The sequence below is a fragment of the Coptis chinensis genome, chromosome 9 (genome assembly GCF_015680905.1).
Source record: "Coptis chinensis isolate HL-2020 chromosome 9, ASM1568090v1, whole genome shotgun sequence".
NCBI classification, from domain to species: Eukaryota; Viridiplantae; Streptophyta; class Magnoliopsida; order Ranunculales; family Ranunculaceae; genus Coptis; species Coptis chinensis.
Window position 1 is genome coordinate 1,273,685 of NC_141464.1, and position 16,473 is coordinate 1,290,157.

General features: G+C 37.4%; 2 long non-coding RNA genes across 3 annotated transcripts; both read left to right on the forward strand.

Annotated features, from left to right (window-relative positions):
- Window positions 1-11,026: 11,026 nt before the first annotated feature.
- LOC147474350 (uncharacterized) lies at window positions 11,027-13,088 on the forward strand. The gene is made up of 5 exons (XR_015208072.1): window positions 11,027-11,330; window positions 11,414-11,521; window positions 11,628-11,709; window positions 11,906-12,134; window positions 12,771-13,088. It is a non-coding gene; the product is annotated as an uncharacterized LOC147474350 (long non-coding RNA).
- A 1,700-nt stretch (window positions 13,089-14,788) lies between these two features.
- Window positions 14,789-15,856, forward strand: LOC147474351 (uncharacterized). 2 transcript variants are annotated; one of them, XR_015208930.1, is made up of 3 exons: window positions 14,789-14,933; window positions 15,054-15,200; window positions 15,316-15,856. It is a non-coding gene; the product is annotated as an uncharacterized LOC147474351 (long non-coding RNA). The 2 variants fall into 2 exon arrangements; XR_015208929.1 differs by lacking the exon at window positions 15,316-15,856 and having other exon boundaries at window positions 15,054-15,272.
- The last annotated feature ends 617 nt before the right edge of the window (window positions 15,857-16,473 follow it).

Consider the following 16,473-nt stretch of genomic DNA (forward strand, 5'->3'; position numbering starts at 1 on the left):
TATCTTTTCTTGGTCATCAATATCAATAATAATCTGAAAATAGCGAGTAGCCATCCAAGAAACAATAAAAGGCATGACCAGCTAGGCGTTCTAGCATCGATCTATAAATGGTAAGGGAAAGTGATCCTTTTCGTGTCATAGCATTTAAACGCGTCGTAATCAATCTGATTCTCCATTTCATAGGACCTGAGTGACAACATAGTCACCCTTCCCGTTACGCATACCATGGTAATTCCGACTTCTTAGGAACTACATGAATGGGACTTACCCATTCGCTATCGGAGATTGGGTATATAATACCCGCATCCGATGTCGCAACACTTCTTCCCTAACCACCTCTTTCATGGCGGGGTTCAAGCGGCGAGGTTCGCGAGAAGTCTTGGCGTTATCCTCCAAATGTATACGATGAGTGCGGACATTAGGGTCGATGCCCTTAATGTCAGCTAAGGACCAACCAATCGCAGGACCGATGTTCCCTAATCACCCTTATTAAAGATGTCTCTTCATCTTTAGATAACAAAGAAGATATAATTACCGGATGACTACCATCGGATCAAGTTAATATATATTTTAATTCGGGGAAGAGGTTTAAGCACCGGGGTGGGTGGAAAATCAATAGATATTTCGTCCGGGTCCTCATTTTGCATAATGAATACCTTTCGGTAGCAAGTCTTCATAATCGTGTATGGAGCAACCAGCCGGGTCTACAATTGGTGTGGACTCTAGGATGGTGTTGACTTCCTCTAAGTAGGAGTCATTTACAAAATCAGAAGTTCAAAAGAAAGGAATTTGTACATATTGTTTTCGTGAGCGTGTTGTTAAAATAATCTTGAGCTAAACTCTCGATCATGCTAACCTCCCCATCTATAGGCGAAATCGTAAGCTGTTTCATCATTTTAAAACATTTACCTCGGCGGAAAAGATGGCCAAAAGATAAGGACATCTTTCCATCGCGACAATTTATAAGTGCATTGGCAGTTGCCAAGAAGGAAGCGCCCTAAGATGATCGGGCATGCGAGTCATTAGCGACTTACGTATCGAGGATAACAAAATCAGCGGGATAGTAGAAATCGAACCTTAACAAGCACGTTTTCCACTACACCTTTAGGATACTTAATTGACTGTCCGCTAATTGCAACGCGTTATTTTTGTAGGTTGCATTTCCTGTAGACCTATTTGTTTATACAAGTAATACGGGAGTAAGTTAACACTCGCCCCGTGTCTAATAAAGCGCGTCGTCGTGTGAGAATCTCCTAAGGTGCATTTTCTGATGGGGCGACCGGGGTCCTTGTACTTAACAATTCCATTATTTTCGGATAAAGTTGGGAACCGTTCGGTTAAAAAGCGTCTTTAGGTATATTGGTCTTACGCCTAGTAGTGCACAACTCTTTAAGAAACTTAAGCGTGGTTAGGGAGCTTTTTAATAGCTTCGAGAAAAGGAAGGTTTATCGTTAGATTCTTGAAAACGTTCCTAATCTCCTCAAAGTTTGTATCCCCTGGTTAGCATGGCTAATTTTTGAGGGAACGGTGGTTTAAGCTCTATATTTAGTGTATGGCTCGACTTGAAGTGTAACCTTGGCTTTTCTGTTTCTTAGGTTGTGGTTTAACCTGGGACCTCTACGGTGGTAGGTTCTTCGGTTTCTATTTCGTATCTAGTTCGATATCCGGTGTAGAGAATCTTGATGGGGTAACTATAGGCATAGTTACTTTGTTATCAACCACTCTTCCCAGAGCGGAGAGTGGTGATGGCATTTAGGTCACCTACGATTGTAGTTTTCGTTACTAGAATTACCGTTTACCTCAAAGTTTGTGTTTCTTTGTTTTAGGGTTTGGTATTGCTTGTCCCGAAACACGCCTTTTGGTTGGGCTTTCGCTTGGGCTAACTGTTGTATGCCCCGATTTATGGATTGTAAAATCTGTTGGTTTGATTGAGTCATTATGCGGAAAAGTTGTTGGATAACTTGTATAAAGGCGTCGATACGATCCGGTTGTGTAGGTGTAGTAGTCACGGGTGGTGTATTTGGAACTATCTCGTTGATTATTTATGGGTGGGTTGTGATAGTTATTATTATTACCGGAACGATACCTCTATTATTGGTATTATAATTATTATAATTATTTCGACCTTGTGCTTGACCTTGTGCGGGTCAGCGCTTTGGTTGTTATAATTATTATAATTCCTTGACCTTGTCCTTGTCCTTGTCTAGGTGGAGCTTGGTTATAATTGTTTGCTTGCCTAACGTTTTGATTATTGTACCCTGGAGGTGTTACTTGTTGATTATTTCTCCAACTGAAGTTGGGATGTTGTCTCCACGGGGCGTTAGGAATAGGATAGTTATTAATAGAGTAAACATTATCATGTTCTGGTGGTTGTTGTTCATAAGCTAGAGGACAATAATTGTCAGGGTGCTCTGGACTCAAACAGAAATTACATGGGTTGGAGTTTACATTCATGACGGGGATAGGCTTTTCTTTGAACGAAATAGCCTCTACTTTTTAGTTAGAGATTCCGGTAAATTTTTAAGTTACGGATCGGTTTTATTCTCAAATATACCGTGGCCTTTCTTGTTGAAGAAGAACTAGCGGAGCGGGGGATATCATCACTCCCCAATTGTTATTCCGTTTAGTTTGGTCTTCTAAAAATTTGTAAGCCTCAGGCTCCTTTACTTAGGAAACTACCCCAGTCATTATGTCAAGGACTTCTTTATGGTGATGTTGAAGTCCTTTGAAAAAGGCACGAACTAACGTGTCTTTTGCTAGGTTATGGTGTGGACACTCTATAAGGAGATCGGTGAACGATTCCATGCCTCGAGAAAATGATTCATGAGGGTTACGCCGGAAGAAATGAATCTTGGAAAGCATTTCATCCGTCTTTAGGGGTGGGTAAAATGTTCCATAAACAAATTTGAACAAGTTTAGCCCACGAGTCCACGCAATTAGAGCTTGGGCAGTTAACCAAGACGCCTTTATCGGCTAATGTGAAAGGAAATACCCTTAGTTTAATCATTTCATTACCAACCGTAGGATGGTGGAATGTTGTAAGGACTTGTTCAATCCTACGCGATGTGTTGGTAAGGTTTTCATGGTCTAGACCATGGAAAACGGGTAATGCAATTAAATATGTTTGGGGAATCGAAAATCCCCAATCGGTCTGCTAGAACGATGCAAGACTTAGGGCTATCGCTCAAAGCTTTGTAGAAGTCGGAGAGAGGAGTCTCTTTCTTCACCATTATGTCGGGGTATGGTGTGTGTGATAGTAGTTAGAGGTGTAGGTGGGTGGTGTACTAGATAGATTTGTTTGTTGGCGTATAATTACGTTTGTTGTTTTGTTCGACCGGACCTTAATCTCATGCAAGACTAAGTTGCTTAACTAAACATGCAACACTCTAAACAATTCGATATACTAGTAGAAAACCTCTAACTGGAAATGCGAGGTATGGAAGGAAAGGAATGCCCGCTTATGAATGGCGTCCTTGCGTGTTCGTTTTAATGAATAGAACACGAAAAAACTTGACAATTCGAAGTTTAAATCAAACTGTGGAAATCCCGGAATTTCGAGAGGGAGGCTGGCTATCTTTATCTTTCGATTAAGTGTAAAGTCGAGCTCGAGTAAGATAAGCTGGTCGCGCTCTCTTTGAAGCGTGGCCTTCAATGTATAAGCGAAAGTTTAAGAAGATAAGATAGCCGGTCGCGCTCTCTTTGAAGCGCTGGGCTTCCTTCGCGTTTTTCTCGCGGAATTTTTCCAAAACTGAAACGGCAACCACAGTATGAATCAAACAAGGGTGGGTGGGTGAAATGGGACTTAAAAATAACTAATTATATTATGAAAATAATGCTAAAGTGCAACTAAGATGGCAGCGGCGCCATTTGATAAGAGTGAAAATTATTGTTTATTATCACGACGAAATGAACGAAGAATCCACAACGTAAGTAAACTAAACTTATAACCTTTACGTGTCTATTATCAAAGCTTCTACTCTCAATGCGAATTGCACTAAATGGAGTACGAAGTTCGTTCCACTCCTAGTTCCCTAGCATGGATTGTTTTCTAAGTCTAACTAGTCACTCTTAAGTCAATGAGAGCTTTACGAAATATTATACTACGATGCTTAATTAAGATGATTACTAGAAATTAACTACAAATGCTATGGAAATACTATTGTTTGACTCTAGATAAAGGAATTAGAGGGAATCGAATCCACCTCGAATCCAACTTAATGACCTAGTACAGATTGTGGTATCTCGATTCTTACGTTTTCCACGGCAAGAATTCGAAGTCTAATCCCTAGTGTTCATGGCATTTCTACCAAGTACTAACTAGCATGTGAGGTCGCCCACCCATTCTCATGGCTAAACGCCGACCTTCTAGAGTGGAATAGATGCTACAACGCGTTTCTATACTAAACAACTAAGGTTTCATCAAGGCTTCATCAACCCCTCTAATGGAGGTTTAGCCTTGAGTCATCAATCTAACATTTACCATTGAATCTAAACTAAGCATAATGTGAGAATTTGAGACTTACTTAATTTAGCAATAATGAATCTAATTTAATGGCTGGAATAAAACAATGACAAGAATTGAATTTAGATCTAAAATGGAAATGACAAATTCGAACTTGATAAAAAATACTACTTTATTTATCTAATCTATCAAGAACAATGATTCAAGGATTTAATCTAAAACAAGAATTTAAATGGAACTAAAACTTAATTTAATTAATAAAACTAGATCTATAATTCTATATCTTAATTTAGGTCTAACTAGCTACATTTAACAAAGAGCTAAGCTTTTGTTTTTATACATCCAGATCCAAAATTCGTGCATGGGCTTGGAGCCATGGGTTGGGCCAGAGAATCAGGCCCAAAACCCAATTCTTTCAGTCCAAAAAGGCCTCTTCAGCTGCAGTTAGCTTCCACAGACTTTTCGTCCACTTCTGCTCCTCTGATTGGGTCAAGACTTGGACCATTGCAAAGCTCTTTCCGAGCCGGTCGTTTTGACATAAGGTAGGCCTCAATCCGAGGTCTGAGTCCAAAGATATGGCATTCGGAAGTGCTGCTGACTTTTGCTCCTTTATCTCGCTAAAGTGGCACATTTCTGCGCATAATGGACTTTGAAGCCTGAAATGCATAAAAACACGTAATCAGTATTAACTCTTACTTATTATTCACATAATTGGTCTAACAGTATGATTATTAAGGGGTTAAAACTACAGTTTTGGGCTCTTATCAGTTCACAAGTCACTTAGGAAGTTGTGGGATTTAATAAGCTGTTAGGAGAATGGTTAACATGATTAAGCCCATTAGAGACCAATTCAGAAGAAGATTTTGTTTGGACAAGATCACTGGATCCCATGCCTATTACTAGGAAGAGAACCATAATGAACGAAATGAATTTCTCCATCTTCTGAGCCGACAGGAGATAGAATTTTGGACACTGCAGTTCTATAGGAAAGTGGAACTTATAAATAAGAACATGATCATTAAATACTAGGAATTTAGAAGTTTAAGAAAGTTCAACGTCAAAGAATTATAAAATATAGCATTTCTCAAGATTCAATTCACATTAATGTAATGCCAATAAGATAGATCTTGTACGTAATGAGGAGGCTGGTCGCTACATAAGAACAAAGGTGTAACTGTTAGTGGTTATAGAATGTGCCATTGTATGCTCCTTCTATTTTAAATTACCAAGTCGCCTTGAATTGCTGAAATTCGGGTAATTTCGTTGGTTGAAGATTCTTGACTATAATAGGTGAAACTTCAAAATTAGTAGAATATCAAGACCTCAAGTATGGTGGGGCTTGCCTTGTGTTCATACGTACCAAACAAACTTATGGATGTTTAACACTTTCTACTTCATAAGTTTTTGTAGTACTACATTTTTTCTGTATTCTTTCTTTTTTGCTGAAATGTGGCTCTGTGCCTTAAGTTCTGGTCATTGATTTTGGTTGAATGGTAGTATAATCTGATAGAATTCCTACCATTAAGTGACCTGTTCACCATGACCAGGTCATCACAGCTGTCAATAGATCCAGTTTTAGTTGTAACTATATCTCAAGATTTATGCAACAACATCTCAGCTGTAATATACCTCTTAACTGGTACACTCAAGAGTCAAGAGTGTGTAGACATTTGAGATCTACATATTTGTGGGAACTGCATCCCACGATTGCACCACTTAATTTCTCACCTGATTTGTTAGGATTGACTACTGCTAATGTTGTTCTGATTCTTATACATCTAGGTGCTCCTCTTCGATATAGTATGTTCAATATAAGCAACGTTATGGACAAGACTTAAGTATGTATTGTCACCAGAAAATTATAGATTAATGAGTAACATGCAATGTGTTCTCATTAGAATTAAACATGGTAAGGTGCAAGATGGCCTCAGCTTCCCTTAAAGATAAGTTTCTTTGATGTTCTTCAAAGATGCAAACCATTGTAAGAAAAAGGTGTATCCTTGCGTAAAGGTGTGGTTTGAAAGATTCACCCTGTGCCGAAACTAAGTTTACGAGCCTCCAATAAGTATGTTTCTAGGAATTTGAATTTTAAGATGAGCTGTTTTTCGGCGAGGAATTCTTTATAATATAAGTTAGTGACTTAATATAGATAAATGTCAGCACATGTTTGCTACTGTATATAGCAGTAGGATGCATATGTTTTCTGACCTGGTTATATATTATATATATATATATATTTTTTGGTATTGGTGAAATTACATGGATATACATGGATATACGACTAAAAAAAGTTATAGCCATAGTCTTCAAAGCATATATTGACGCTAGACAGAGTATAGGATAATGAGTAAAATTCGATGTTTTCTCTTTGAAATTAAACATGGTGATGGGTGAGGTGTTGGATGGCATTAGCTTCCATTAATGATAAGTTTCTTTGATGTTCTTCAAAGATGCAAACCATTGTAGGAAAAGGGCATATCCTTGCTTCCGTGATATGGTTTCTAGGAACTTGAACTCTATTATGAGTTGGTTTTTGGTGAAGAATTTCTTATGCAAGTTGTGACTTCTAGAAATAAGTTTTAACTCATTTTAAATGAAAAGAAGCAAAAGTGCAGAGCTAAAATTGAATTGGTCAGTATCTTCTTGATGGATAGATATTGCCTAATTGTCCAAAACCAATATGAAGAGTTTTGTTCTCAGATAAAACTTTTTCCTACATATTGTGTTGTTCTAAAGTTGAGACATTTATGCACTTAAGCTGTGTCGTAGCTTAATAAGGCAATTTTAATTTTCATTATGGCTTTTCCTATATGAACTGCACCCCTATACTTGGCTTGGAGAGAAAATTTGGAAAATGTAATAGAATTATATTTGTTGTAAGTGCAAGTCATTAATTTCACTATTCCATTTGAACAACTGGAAGGTCCAAACCGTGCTTTTGGAGACCTGATTGCAGCAGCCGGAATAACAGATGCCATGCTAGACAGTTTGATCGCTCTGAAGGATTTAGAAGGAGTGGAGGGATTGTCCCCTCTAAGTGAAATTGAAGACACTAATTCTGAGAAAAGTCAGAAGAGTTGTACAAGAGCTGAAATAGAACGCCGGAAGCAGGAGGAAATTGACAAATCACGAGTGAGGCGGGTCGATGAGAAAGGAAGAGCTTATGGAACTTGAAGAAGGAAGTGCAGTGTAGCTCGTGTTTGGATTGAACCTGGTGAGGGAAAATTTCTTGTGAACGATAAGCAATTTGATGTTTACTTTCCGATTATCGATCATCGTGCCGACCTGCTTCGACCTTTTTGTGAGACGAAAACTTTGGGTCTTTGGGATGTCAAGTGTACTGTGAAAGGAGGTGGTATCTCAGGTGAGGTTTATTTATTTATTGCTTTTACAATTTGTCATACATATAGAGGTTAAAGTCACAAAATTCTGCATAGGCAGCCTTCTGGAAGGTTCAGGGGGTGTTTGTTTTTTTTATCGATAGCAGATATCAAATTGATACAAAGAGAGTTACATCAACACCTATAGAATTAGCCAGTAGCTAATAGGGCATAAATGCCCACGATCCTAAACCCCACATACATGCAATGATGCAAAACTCAACACTCACAAGACCAACAAACCACCATGGTCAGCATAGGCAACCTTCAGACAAAAAAGTACAAACAAAAGCGGGTAGAAAAAGAAGCATTAAAAACAAGCAAACTGCTAAGGATGACCACCAAGGCAACACCAGTACTGCAGTTGCCATCAGACTTCTCCACCAGAAACCGTGAACGATCCACCCAATCACACATGACCCTGATCTATCCCGATCATCAATTGTCCCTGTCCCACTCCTCTTCCAACCGTTCTCCAGAGTACTCCAAGTCGGGCTTTTTTTTGTTCTAGAAATGTATGGTCTCTAAGATGTGTAATGTTGTTCCAGAGATTAAAACTGTATTTCATTGTTTTTAGTAGGCGTATAGTTTAGTACACTAATTGGACGAGTAGCTCAAGATTCATGTTGTGCATTAGGAAAGTGAGAATTGGAATCATTTAATCATTGTAGGAGATACAAAGCTGGAACTTGAACTGGTTTCTATACCCTGTTTTTTACCACCTTTAGCTAATTGGATTCTTGTATTTTTGTTACATTGAGTGGATTACATGCAAGCAAGGTCTAAGAAAGTGCATTGATGCTTAAGCCTCAAGGTGCTGATTTGGCAAAATGACCACAAAATGAATTCCCTCTGGAAATATATGCATCTCCACTTCTTTTCTTTCTTTTTTATTTTTATTTAAAAAAAAATATATATTTCCAATGAACATATATATATCTCCTCGAGTCTTAGTGCTTTCAGCATCTTTTCTCTTAATATAATTCTGCTTGACTTCACTACAACGAACTGATGTTTTACGAAAATGTCTTAGGAAAAGCCAAAATCGTCCTCGAACTCAAGTGTAGCTCCAGACCCAGCCGCAAACATGGGCACTTATTCCTTGCACTGTTTAATTTTGTGCATTGACAGGTTCTAATCTTTGACGAGCGTCATAATTAATCTTGATTATTAAGCTAGAATTTGGACCATTTTCATAGGGTCATTTAGAAGAAGGTCGATCTTAGCTGGTAAATAGGACTTGGATTGAGTTTAATAAGCTCCATAAATAGAAACATGCACCTTAAACATGTTGACATGCAAATCATTTTATGTAACATTACTGTTTCCAGTTTTCCAGTCGTATATATTGGATATGGTTATATAGTTCAGTGCCCGAGTTTCAAGTTTTTTGCTCCAAGTGTGAACAACTAAGATTTTTTGAAAGTAGTGAATATGATATAGAACTCATCTCGTGTTTATATCCATTTCCTTTTGTGGTTTGCCTGTTTCCTAGGTAGTTTCTTTTGTAGGTCAAGTTTTAGAAGTGGGATTTCCAAGTCGTATGGACTCTTCTTTTGGAAAACTTAATCTTGTCGAATCTTTCAACTGACGTTTTAGTCTGCACATACTGATTAAAAGGGGCAAAATTATCTATTTTTTCATAAACACCTTCTATCTAATTAAGTTGTTTTTGCACAGGACAAGTTGGAGCAGTGCGTTTGGGAATCAGTAGAGCGCTGCAAAACTGGGAACCTGGGCTATGCTCAGATCTCAAAGTAGGTACTGCTTTACACTGTATATTTAAAAGAACTTCATCAAATGAAACTATCTCAAATGAGTATAGCAGACAATTAGATAAAAGAAAATTCATCAAAACATCAATAAGAAGTTGGTTTCCTATTGCGAGTGGCAGTGCATCAATGTGTGTCACGTGGGCTTAATATTGATAAACACAGTGCCTCCCATTGGTTCTTAAACTTTGCCACCTGTCTTACCCTTAATTTGATTAAACATTTCCAAAGAAATATTGAAATTTTATTATTAAGAAGTTGCACCTTCCTTTGCATAAATAAATAGTTATTTTGAAAATCCGAGTCCTAATTTTGGGAGTGTGGTTTTCCTAATTTCGATAACATAGACATTATTATTAATATTATTATTATTTGATCGGTAAAGTAAAACTACATGAAAGTGGACATTAGTTGTTAGCAAATTTTGTCGCACCTATTTTCTCCAGAATTTTATTTTATTCCTGTGATACATAAAAGCTAATTATATATAGAAGTGTGATATATATAAAGCAGTAATGCAAGTGAGAGAGAGATTCAGTTGTAAGTAGATACACAATGAGTTTACACTTTACAATTAGCTGATAACTAGAGGGAGAGGTGGTGTACAAGTAGAAAGGGCTCCATCATCTGTCAGACCAAAATCTTATGGTGTCCAAGATTACACATGATATTGGTTCTTAAAGATTGGGAGAACCTCTATAATGCCATTCCATCCTCCAGACCCTTGTGGTTGGTTCACCTGTTTAAGGCTTTAGGCCTCCATGCATGTTCAGATTTAGTGACCACAAAGTATCGTGCTCCTGGTCTTATCTCCATAACCCATTATCCTAGAAGAAGTTGGTTCATAGGCTCTATCTTCTAAGGCCAAGTCCACTCTCCGTCGGTGCTCTTTATTTCTCCCACACCACTAAGTGAATTTTCTTGTTCTCTTTGGTTAAACCATATAAGAAGTCCCTCATATTTCTTTCTGTTGTCTCGGGTATTTTTATTGGAATAGTGTAGAGGAACATGTAGTGGATGCGTAGATTTGCAAGGGTGCTCTTCACATTGGATCAATCTTGTACCTTTAGACAGCAGTTTCGTTTGCCAAACTCCTAACCTAGTTTCTAATGATCTGACCATGCGGCTCCACATAGACTTGAGCTTGAAGGAAACACCAAGGGAGAGGCCCGAGTATCTAGAAGGGAAATACCAACCTCATGACGTATGATCCTTGCAATGGTTTAGAAAAATTAACTCTCAATTCAGAAATGCTTCAATAATTAGGAGAGTACACTTGAGCATGAGCACCTTGACTTGTTGATCCATGAAATTGAGTGTCTTGGGCATTGGGTGTTTTGAAACAGTGGAAGAGTAAGGTTCATAGCTTTAGTGATCAAGCGACTAAAAGTCTCCATTGCAATGGCGAACAACTAGGTTGATGGTCAACGATCACCCAAAAGAATGTTGTTGAAATACAATGGTCAATATATTTTTTATGCAAGGCTTAACATATCCCATGTGGGACATCTTAACATACTTATTCATGTTTTCAATATTCTGTTAGTCCTAATAAATCTTGTTTGTAGAATTTAGTTGACCTAGCTGGTTCGAGAGCGTCTTTGCTAAGACTAGTCTTTGAAGAATGCGCTTGAAAGAGGGATCTCATATAAATAAAAGCCTGATGACACTTGGAACTGTGATAAAGAAGCTAAGTGAAGGTGTTGAGAGCCAAGGGTAGGTTTTATTCAGTTGTTCTAACACATAGATTTATTGGGATTTATCTTCTATTTCCTTACATTCTTTACCATCTGATGTAGGGGACATGTCCCATATCGTGACAAAGAAGTCGACGCCAAGATTTTGCAACCTTCCCTTGGTGGAAATGCAAACACTTTGCAATCATATGTAATATAACCCTTGCACAGGTAGTCTTCTCTAAATTTACTATGGTTCTTACTAGTTTCCCTGCATAATGTAAGATAAATATATTTGGGCAACTCTATGCTTATACTATTTGCCATGTGATTGCAGATTCATCTTTGATGAAACAAAAAGTAGTCTTCGTTTGCAAGTAGAAGCGTTACGTGTTACAAACTGTGCACGTGTGAATGAGGTCTTTCTGCACTTTATCTTTTATTGTTTGCATTTTCTTCTTTTCTTTGGGACCTCTTAAAGTCTCCAACTCTTATTCTTATGAATTTCGCTCTCAAAATATAATAGAGATAGAACATGTGCATGGCGCTTGAGTTGGTGTGGTGAGATTTTATAGTGATTTTAGTAACAACTCCTATCATTCTTTTCTTTTGCAGATTTTGACAGATGCAGCTTTGCTGAAGCGTCAAAAGAAAGAGATTGAAGAGCTTCGAGCAAGACTGTAGGTTTGTAGGAATGCTGGGAATGTACTTGGAGCTGAAGATAACAAGCCAATTCCTAAATGGGAGGCAATCATTCGCAGAACTTTGAACAAATCTTTGCAACCAGAAGTAAAATATAAAAGTTATAGTTGCCCTTCTTTGTAGTCAAGCTGTGGTTGACATGGTAAGTGAGCTCTTTACATTTATTTTTATCCTCGTTCTAAATCTGCCCCTGCAACTTAATATTTGTTCGATATTGTCCCCTTTAGTTTATGTGTATACACATTTAAGTTTGTAGCTATAGCTTGCAGATAAGAACGATCCAGTTTGGAAAGGTGGACAAATATCTTCACCTACAAGAACAGTAGGCAAACCCAATTTAAAAGGAAAAGCAAAAGAAAATGAAACAACGAAAACAAACAATAGGCATAGGAAAAAGAGAAAAATGTTCAACACCATTAACTTCCATATCTGTTCATCATAAAAATTTAGTTGTCGCTTTATTAACTTCAGAAAATGTTAAATAAAAGTTATGTCCAGGTATAGTATATAGATATAGAGTTGACTACTTAAGAGTTACATATGGCTTTATTATCTTGGAGGCTGTCTTCTTTAATAGACCATCTACACCATGAATCAGCACACAACTCATTTTATGTTGGCTGATACATGAAATTGTTTCATTCTTGTGAATGTTGAACTCAATTGTTTGAATGATACTTGACACAAAATAAAAGCTTAATTAATGATTTTCTTGTTCAAGCCTAATCATTGATCTGCATAGCCATAGTATCGATGGTACCTTTTCTTCCATAAGCAGGTAGCATGGTTCCTTTTGCAGTAATCTGTCGATTCTGACTGTTCTTGAATACAACATGCCTTGATGTTGTGGTAGAGGAAATAGGTTGGTTGCTTTACTGAATGAGAACAAGCTGCCTAGACTTCTGGAATCTATTTGAATACATTTAAGGACTTACTAGTTAGAAGAGTTTTAAGCCTCCCAAAATTTAGTCATACTCAATGTGGCAATGAGATGGAGAAGTTTGTATTCTCTGTATCCAGTTCTTTATCAAATGGGAACCTAATTGAACAAGGAGAACTTGAGGTATTTTTAACATCTTCTGGAATATGGACTGGAACTGGAACTAAATCATCTTCATGTTAGTTTTTTCACTTTAATTGTTGTCTCATTCATTTGAAGGGTGGTAGACATTATGTTCTCTCGGGAGGACCCATTCAAGAAACCTTGCTACTTGTTTTGCGTTAGTTCTTTGGAAATTTGGAAAGCCTGAGATGAAACATTTGTCACTCACTCAGGTCGGAAGGTTTCCCTTTATCAATTATATGGTTCTGCGTAGAAAGGATATGATACACTTGGATGGTATCATGAATATGGAAACTCATTTTTGTACTTTTATGTTTTGCAGCACTTGGAGGCAGTTATTAGGGCACGCATACCAAATATCACATCATTGATTAACAAAACCATTGATGAACTTGAATCTGAGATGGACCACCTTGGCAGGCCTATTGCTCTTGACGCAAGGGTATGAACAATGTTATCTCATGTTTGTCTTGTAGTGACTTTTGCGTTCACTGATCTAGCTATCTGTATAATAGAGTTTTGAGTTCTTAGATCTAGCTATATCAATGAGAGTTCAAGTTCATAACCAAATTTGCTACAACTTTACCTTGCAGGCTCATTTATATACTATCTTGGAACTTTGTCGGGCATTTGACCAAATTTTCAAAGAACATCTAGATGGAGGGTAAGCCCTTCTCAAAAGCTTTGATCTTCCCTCTATTTAACCTAGCCCCATTCCCCACTGCTGATTTTCGTAGACCAAATAAGAGTTTTTAATTTTTTTTCATTAATCAAACTTTTCTTTATGATGCAAAGTAGAAGGAAGACGAGTTCATATTTCCAAATATATTTGAGAGACCAATTCCATCTATCTTAAGGGACTACAGTGCACCTATTTGTCTTGATTCTGATCTCACTCAAAGTGACCTGCTTTTTCTACTTAGCATGATTAGGATGAATTTAATCGGTATGTCTTGTCTATTACCCTTTTCTTGATATTGTCGGAAATACATAATATGTTAAAACAAAGCACATTGTGATGGGTATATATGTGTTATATAGTTGGGAGGCGGGACAAGTGATGGCCGGGAAGCTTATGCTTAACTTAGTCGTGACTTTCAAAGAAAACAAATCACCGGTTTTGAACCCAAAATTTTTACATGGACTCAAAAGTCTTCTATCTGACTCCAGCTTGGATAAAGTCAGAGCTGTAACGATTACTTGAGATTTAATAGAGTTTTTGTCAAACCCATATATATTTACTAGCATTGTGGAACATCTCCCTCGGGGCGGACTGGGCCTTCCTCTTAGAATTCTAACAATTGTATAGTTGCATACCAATGACTGAGGCATCGTATATCTATTTCTCTGGGTAGTTTATTCTTCATAAACTGGATTGTTTCAAGTTGATTCTTGCCAAACAGATGAATGAACTAAATCCACTAAAAATTTCTACATCATGAAACTTTTTGTGTATAAAACAGATGATATTGGCTCCCCATTCTACATCGTCGAGAGTTGTTAGTCATGGTGTTTTATGCTTTAGGAGATGGGAAACATCCTTTTTTCTCGACAAAGCATGGGTGCTATCTACGAATGCCTTCTTGGATTGGCTTTTTGTGTCCGTGTTACGCCTTGGCGACGAGGACCGGTATGATACATTTTTACTTGATGGGGGCATTGAGAGCCTATTGTGTGAAGTTGTGTTAGTATATTTAGAGTCCTAACGAAGTCACTTTCACTGTTAAGGCACTTTCTACATCTTTGGTTACTTCTTTGTCAGCTTTGGCACTCTTCACTCTCCTCTCAAGAAAACTTAACCAAGTTGGACCTGCAGGACTGTTCGACGCGACAGCACTGGTTCGCCCTCTCTTGCATAGAAGGTTACTGCTAAAATAGGTAGATCCATATTGATTTCTCATCAAAACAAAGTACATCTTTGTCAGTCTTACAAGCTGGAATAAGTTACAATGCAGGAATGTTACTCATTAGTTCTAACTACTACTCGATAATTTTTAGGAATTCATCGCAAAGGTGCTTACTCTTCCTGGAGATGGGGAGATCATGGATATGATGGAGGTTGCAAATCCCGATGTTGTTCATGCTGTCAGCTCTTTCATCAAGAAACTTCTTGCTTCGGAAATGAAAGCTGAATTTCTTAGCACAGTATGACATCTTCAAATATAAATATATGTTAAATCAAAATAGTATTTGCTTTTATTGTTCTTATTCTCTATTCATTTGGTCTTCCTCGCTTCATTTAACGCATCACATGTTCTAGGTTGAAAATAATAGGAGTATTGAGCCTTACATCTTTGACCATGTTAATATCTCCAGACGTGCTTTGAAGAATATTTCTCTTGGTGACTCTCCAAGGGTTTTGTTTGTGTAAGATGGATGCAGGAAAACTTGTTATGCTATCAAGTACATTATCTGACTGCGTGGTTTTGTTCCTTGTATAGCCTATCTTGCTTCTCATGAAGATCCAGACATTGTCAAACTATTCTTGCATGAGTACAAGTCTGCATTGATTTTCTAGTACAATGTTTCGTACTGTAGAAAAAAGAAAACAGAGTGGTTTGTTAGGCTATGATAGGTTCTTGCATTAAATTGATTGTATCAAGTCAGGCTGTGATAGGTTCTTGGTTGGGTGATTGTGTTCTCTTTGGCTCAGTTCGGTACTACAGATTGGATTTTGTTGGTATATGTTGGCTCGTTACAATTTTTTGTATTTAGTGTAATATTTGTAACTGGAGATGATATTTGTGTGATGAATGTGATTTTAAGATACGTTTCATCTTTATTTGATGATAAATGACTAGGAAAATGGTATTATATTTGGATAATATTGGCAATTTTATTTTATTTTTATTATTTTTTTTATTTTTTTTTTAATTATTTTGATAAATGGGACATCACTTTTAAAGTGATGTATAGAGTTATTTCACATCACTTTACAAGTAATTTAAAATCTGAATGAGACGTCACTTTCTAAGTGATGTTAATCGGCCTTATTGATTTCACTTAAAAAGTGATGTTAAACGTTATAACATCACTTGTGGACATCGATTAAAAAGTGATGTAACGTTATAACATCACTTGTGGACATCGATTAAAAAGTGATGCAAAATTATAACATCACTTGTGGACATCAATTAAAAAGTGATGTGAAGTAACATCACTTATGGACATCGTTTAAAAAGTGATGTGGAAAACCCTGACTTTTCACGTCGCCACCAGTTACATCACTTGCAAAAGTGACGTCGTATATTTTTTACATCACTTATAGAGTGATTTTAAATGTCTTTTCTGTTGTAGTGAGAAGGATAGAGCAGAAAAGACAAAATAGGTTTACGCGTCTGGGACGCATGGATCAAGCGTCCAGATGTATTGATCGCGTCTGGGACGCATGAATAGTGTGTCCAAACGCATGGATCGA